The following is a 7,293-nucleotide window of genomic DNA, read 5'->3' on the forward strand; positions in this document are numbered from 1 at the left end:
TGAATAGTAAACATTACATAAGGATGTTTTTTTATTTTCAAGCCAAACTTTTATTTAAAATGTAAACGAAGGGAGCCTGGGTGACTCAGTCAGCTAAGCATTTGCCTTTGGCTCAGGTCATGATCCCAGGATCCTGGGATCGAATCTCTGCATTGGTTTCCCTGCTCAGCGTGGAGTCTGCTTCTCCCTCTCCCTTTGCCCCTCCTCCTACTTGTGCTCTCTATCTCTCTCTCTCTGTTAAATAAATAAATAATAATAAAATTTTTTTTAATGTAAAAGAAATGGCTCTTGAAAATACTGATGAATAAAGCAAAAATATACAGTGCTCTCTTCCTGCTAGTCAGTCAGCCTATCCATGGACAGGGTAATAGGACCTATGTGCTCATAGAATTTTACAGTAGCTTCATATTAGATTATGTAGAGATTCTCAGCATATGATCTCAGTTCTGGGTTTACACCTTTACTGAGCATGAACAAGGACTCCTGCTCCATGGCCATAGCCAATCCCTTGGGCCCAAAGTTCTTTGCATAGCATCCTTTAGAGAAGGAGAAGGAGAAGATTTCATCTTCTTTCTTAGAGTTGTTGATTCAGGATCCTTCCCACACTTGGCACCTAGGAAACAGTTTTTGTGCCAGGGTTTTCCAGCTCCAGTTATCTTCTCAACATCATATGCAGAATCCCCACATGTGGGACATTTCTCAGTATCTCTGTATTCCTGAGCTAATTTAGAAGTGTTTGGGATTTTTGTAGCCATGTGAGGTTGAACACGCTTGGGTTTGATGCCCAGCCTCTCCTCACTATCCATGTAGCCTTTCAGCCCATCCTTCTTTTCATAGCAAGATTTACAAGTAGATCTCTTCATCATGCATCACTGCCTTTGTGCCATCTAAATTAGTCCTGCAATCCATACACAGAACACAACAGCCGTGGAAGCTTCTCCCAGAACCCTGAACCTCTTCTGCAAGGTTCACAGTGCTCCCACAGGCCCCACACTTGTTTCCAGCTCCCCAGATGAGCATTTGAGTTAGAGGTAGGACCACACACCACTGGTGGGAGCTAGGGAGGCAGGGCAGAGGGAGCACTGGGGGGAGTCAGGGAGCCCAGGAAAGCCTTCACAAGTTTGAAAGTATGGATAGCTATTTCATGGAGCCTTTGTATTTTTATTTTTTCCTAATAATCCTATATTATCTCAATACTTATTGTGTATTTAATTGCTGAATACTGGTCCTCTAAAAAGCACCAGTTATTTTTAAATTCATTAATGTTATTTGAAATTATTCTTGTTCTTTAAGAACCATTATTTATTTCTTAATACTATGCATGTTCAATTATTTTTCTTTAGATTCTTAAAAAATAATAACTTTATTGGAAAAAAACAATTCAAACAAAATGTACAAACTAATTTGATTACAAATCTTCAAAATAACAGTCAAATTTCATTGACTATTTGGTTGTTCTATAGTTAGTATGGAAATAAATGGGCTATAAATAATCAGGCTTGTGAAATATATATCTAAGCTTGTCAAGCTTAGCTAGTTAGAAACTGCTTTTGTGTGTGTGTGTATTTCCATTAGTCAGGAAAGATATGCAGAATTGCTTCCATGTCACTTTTAAGTAGCTGAACATTTCTATATATGCATATTGCTTGAGGATATTGGAAATAGAAATTCCCCCAAAGTTAAGTACCAGATTGTCAAGAAGCATAAACACAAGGGGTAAAATTTTACCTTCAGCTATGTTAATGCAAATCTAGTCACAGTCATGAATATATTATTTTTATTTTTCTGGATCTGAGATTGCTATATCAGAAATGGAATTTTGGCCCATTTATCCTGTGGATATAATGCATTACATATGTACCAGAGGGCACATCTTTTTTTGTTGTTGTTCCTTTTTTCCTGGTAATACAAAATAGAGCAGTAGCTCATTTTCTTATAGAATCTGAGAACTCTCACCAACCCTAATATGGCTATACCACAAACAGATTATCATTCCAGTATAAACCAGAGCAGTGCTTGAAGCTATTGACCCAGGCGAGCTCCGACTCCAGGGCTACAAGATGGCATAAGCTGACTGAATTGATCAGTGAGCTCAGTGAACCACGGGCTAATTCCATGAAGCAACCCTACATCTCATGAAATTGATGAGTTGTTTTACAGTCTTGATCAAATTGAAGAGTCCTGTTAGTATTGTATAGACAAAGTTCAAATTAATCAGACTGCTCATGACACTTTTTAGATGGCCTTATTTCCCATAAATACATATTTGAAGGTATAGTATAGTGTGTGTGTGTGTGTGTGTGTGTGTGTGTGCGTGTGTGTGTGTGTGTGTAGAGGGGAACTGGAGTTTGTAGTCCTTAGAGATCATGTAATATATTGCATTGTTATGTTTGCTTACTCTATCCACTCAAAATGCAGAAGCCATAGATAACAACTAAACATGATCTCAGACAAGAAAATGCAGTGTCTTTGACTTTTATTTAAAATGGAAATACACCAAGATAATTTGAAACTATGTCTTCATTAATATTTTAGCTTATATTCATATTGCTGATGTACATATTAAAGTATTATTTTTTCCTGTCATTTATTTTACTTGTTTCCATGAACTCCACAGCATAATTGTAGATGGGCCTACTGGGATGGTGAGATATCCATGTATATACACACTGGACAATCTATAAATTACAATGTATTTAACTTGTCTAGGAGCTGATCTTAAAGAGAGATCATGAGTCATAATAATCCGAGTGCTGGGTCCCAATACACAAAGATAGCTAGCATTTACCGAGTAGGTGCACAGGCCAGGCACAATCCAAGGATTTTACATGAGAATTATGTCATTTACCCTCTCAACAGCCTTGTGAGATATGCATGGTTACTACCTATTATTTGCACATGAGGAAAGTAAGGCTTGGAAAGTTTAAGTCACTACTTTTAACAGTATAACCTGTGGTCATTTTTCTCCCCAGTTTTATTTATTTATTTTTTTTAATTTTTTTTTTTAAAGATTTTATTTATTTATTTGAGAGAGCGAGAATGAGAGGGAGAGAGCACATGAGAGGGGGGAGGGTCAGAGGGCGAAGCAGACTCCCTGCCGAGCAGGGAGCCCGATGTGGGACTCGATCCAGGGACTCTAGGATCATGACCTGAGCCGAAGGCAGTCGCTTAACCAGCTGAGCCACCCAGGCGCCCTCCCCAGTTTTATTGAGAAATAATTGACATATCTCACTATATAAGTTTAAAGTGTACAGCATGATGGTTTCACCTCCATGAATTGTGAAATGACTACCGCAATAGGTTTAGCTAACATCCATCAGCTCATATAGATAAAAGAAAACAAAAATGGCCCTTTGTGATGTCCCTTAAGCTTGTCTTCTTAAACAATATGCTGTAACAACGTGGGATTTTCCTCAGTGTGAGAGTTCCTTGAATGGCAAGATGATATTCGTGTGATGACCGGTGTAAAATTCAAACCAAGCTTTCATTCTGCCTTTAACACTAACCACACATAAAATTGAACACTGGACGTCTCAATGTTGTTACCATTGCCTCTTTGGTTGCAACACTCATAGGATGAATACAATGCCATGACCAAAATGTAAAAGAGGAAAAGCCGTGGGGGCACATAGAAAGCCAACCAACAATATTACTGAGGCTTAGCACATGGCTACACTTGAAACATCAAATAATGGAGTGTTTAAAGAATCAGAGCTAATAGGTCGATTCATTTCTTTACATAGGTGCTCTTATTCTTTTCAGATATAAATTAGCCCAATCATATTAAATATCACGCACTGTGTGTAGAGTTGGGTAATGATCTCCATCAAATAATGAGTGCGGAGGGTACACTTCACTCCAAGTGCCTTCTGTTCCAGCTGTTTCTACTTATCTTAATTTTCTTAATTGGGTTACGATTAGGCTGTGAATGAGATGTTAATATGGGAATTGGAGCTTTTCAACAAAAGGGTTTACTTTCTTTATTGTTTTGTGGTTCTTAACTTTCAGAGGCCTATATCTTGCTACATGTTAATTAAAAAGTATTACAAAGTGTTTAAGACAAGCTTATGGCATATAAAGAATAACCTTGTTTACATCTCTGCAGCTCTAACAAGTTGCCTGCAAGAGAACCACTGTTTGGGAAAAATTCTTCAATTTCTTTAGGGGATGAGATAATGTTTCTTTAAAAACTATTATAATCTCTCATCTATTTCTGCCATTGTCTCTAGGCCTGACTTCACTTACTAATATGAAAGCTCTAGCTGGACAAGGTTGGGGTTGGGATGGTACAAGTGAGGTCCAAGGCCTTGCTATTCAACGTGTTACCCTCGCATTACTGGCATCAGCATCGCTTGGGAAATTGTTGGAAATCCAGAATCTTAGACCCAGTTTAGCTTCAATCCTGTTGAAACAGAATCTGCATTTTTACAAGATCCCCAGGTAATTCATGTGCACATTAAAGTTGAGAAACCCCATTAGAGTCTGATTATAGCAACAAATGAAAGGCAATTCCAAATTTTTTTAAAAAAGAATTGTCTCATCATGCATTCTGATCATATATTAAGAACATATAAAATCCTAGCTAGGTAGAGTAGCTTATGACAATTAGATTTAAATTTTTAATAACATCACTACCGTAGATTTTTAAAAAAATAGGTTTTAAAAGATTTTAAAAGCATTATGTAAGAAAAGTACATAGCCAAAGTTGAGTTGGCAAGTGTTATTACGTTGGTTCTTTAGGCTGTTGTTCTCTAAGGAAGCTAAACAATCCAATTTTCTTATCCTCTATGGGTCAGCGGTGCTGCATGTTTGAAGACTAATGTAAGGCTCTAGAATCTGTGGAAAGAATTTCATTCCATCCATAATTTTCCCCACTGTTTTCTTACTCATTTTAATCATTGTAAGCCTTTTTTTATCATTTAATTTCACTTTACCCAATTAAGTGTACTTTACCATTAAAAAAATTAATCGGTAATATATTTTCAAAATTTTTGTTCCAAAGGAGCCGATTTTTTGAGGAATGTTGTGCAACTATTTATGTGAGTTGCCAACCGTTGATGTCAAGGTGACTTAGTTGAGAGTTTTGCAGCTATCCTATGAGAAGCTGAACATACCTGTGAAGCTTTTCATCCGATCAGTGGTTACTGTTACCTTTCTTCACCTGTTTCTTGGCTGGCCTAAGATTTTAAAATGTCATCCACAAATTTTATCTGTACGTTAATTATTGGATTACCCAGTTCCTGGCTGAAGAGGGGTTTTATAATTTCTGTAACTGGTTTGATGGCTAGGACTGGTACTGTTTGGAACAATTTACCCAGGCTTAATGGCTATTTCTGCTGCAATTTACCATGTACTTCATTTTATCCACATTATTATCAGCATTCAGAATGTCAGTATGTCCCTGTCCTATCTTTTCCTTCACTATCATCATCAAGTATTAACATTCCAGGTAGCTCAAGCACGCAGGGGCTGGGCTTCTGCTGCTTCCATAACAACTGTAAAACCTGAGCATGTCTCCTGATCTGTAGCTGTATTCTGAGATAATGATGGGATTGCCATCTTTTGCATTCTGTTCACCTACACATGTTGATTAAGGCAGCAAACACTGGTTCCGTATATTACTGGCCAAGTATGTCATTCCTCATTTCTACATGATCTCTTCACTGGAAGTTTATGTACTCCTGATCACCACAATCCCTTTCTTTATACTCCCGGAGGTGCTCCTTGGCCATTTCTCCCAGCGGATCTCTGTGGCCTTCTGTACTGTTACTGCCCGAGCACCATTTTTTTTGGATAAGGATCTACACTGTGTGTTTACATCTCATCCTATCATCAGAGAGTATGGGCAACCTTTGCTCCTTGTTACATTTGTGCCTTTGTGGATTACCTGTGTAGAAAGTTGAATTTCTAGAAATCTGAAGCTCTTTTCTATAGTGTCCCCTCCCTGATACTTTGTCCTTTTCACTGAGGGAACTCATTTTCACGCTGATGCTAGATGGGGTGTTTCTACTCGCTGCTGGATCTTTTGTGTGCTAATAAACACATTCATATTCTCGGTACGAGCATCAGCCAACAATTTGATCTTCATACTATTTTGTTAACTTCCAACAATAAACCCTAATAACACAGGCACACAAATGTCTTCATTGTCTCTCTGATGCTTCTTAGAAGGTGGAGGAGGATCAGTAAAGTATCCTCCAGACTGAGGAGACACTTTGAAACCAAACTATAATACGAGCCACAACACACTGTTTACACAGAGTTTTATTCAGGATAACTGACTGACAGAGGGGAAGCAGGGCTGGCAATCCAGGCCTTACACAGCCATTCTCCACCCCCATTCTCTGAAGCTATTCGTCCCCAGGTCTGGACCTTAATCCCCAGCTTCTATAGGGAGAGGGACATGGTGGTGAGGTCACAGGGTAGTTATCTACAGTGGGGCCATCTGAATGCCAGTGATTTCTACTGGCTAGCTACAGTGGACACTGCTCTGCTTTCCCTTTAGGGAAAATCAGAACAAGATTTTTCTGCATTCTGGTCAGGGCTTACATTAACCTCCAGGGGACCTAGAACATGTAGCCCCGAAGGAGGGAGGTCATTGCTTGGCTATCAACAAGATGGAAGGCCAAAGATGGAGTCAGTGTTGTCATCACTCCTAGAGATGATTTGCTTCCTTGAAAGAATTTTGGAGAATGTGGCAAAAATTTAAGATTAAATTTAAGTATAAGTGGTGAGTATGTGGATGTTTGTGTTCTGTTTATTTTTTTGAAAGTTTCCGTTGTTTCACAGTAATAATTGTTTTAAAATTTAATTTTGTTATGTTGAGATACTTCTACATATTTAAAATGGAGAAAACTGCAAATATTCTATGAACAACTTTATCAAGCTTTTATTGGTTGCTATACTATTGCTGACTCAGGCAGAGCAACCATGCCAGGAAATCTTAAGCTTTAAGCCAAGCAAAGCTGTCCTGTGTTTCCTTCTGTCTGAGTACTCTTTTCCCCAAAAAACAAAAATTTTGGTCCCTTCTGACAAGAGAGTTTATTAACTTTAACCTCAAAAGGGCCTTTCCTGTTCTATAACTAATAATCCTTTATCTCAATCCTTCCTATTTCTCTATTTTTATTTTTCTCTACAATTGTTAACATAATTTTTATTTATGTCTGTATTTTTTATTGAATGTCTCCCACCACTCAAATATAAGCTCCATGACACTGTATATCCAGGACCCATAACAGCGCCTGCCACATAGTAAGCACCAGATAAATATTTGTTGAGTGGGTAAATGAACAA

General features: G+C 38.1%; 1 pseudogene; it reads right to left on the reverse strand.

The window, feature by feature from the left end:
* Positions 1-460: 460 nt before the first annotated feature.
* LOC116632678 lies at positions 461-1,020 on the reverse strand (annotated as a pseudogene).
* Positions 1,021-7,293: the final 6,273 nt, after the last annotated feature.

The sequence above is a fragment of the Phoca vitulina genome, unplaced genomic scaffold (assembly GCF_004348235.1).
Source record: "Phoca vitulina isolate PV1807 unplaced genomic scaffold, GSC_HSeal_1.0 scaffold7, whole genome shotgun sequence".
Classification (NCBI taxonomy): domain Eukaryota; kingdom Metazoa; phylum Chordata; class Mammalia; order Carnivora; family Phocidae; genus Phoca; species Phoca vitulina.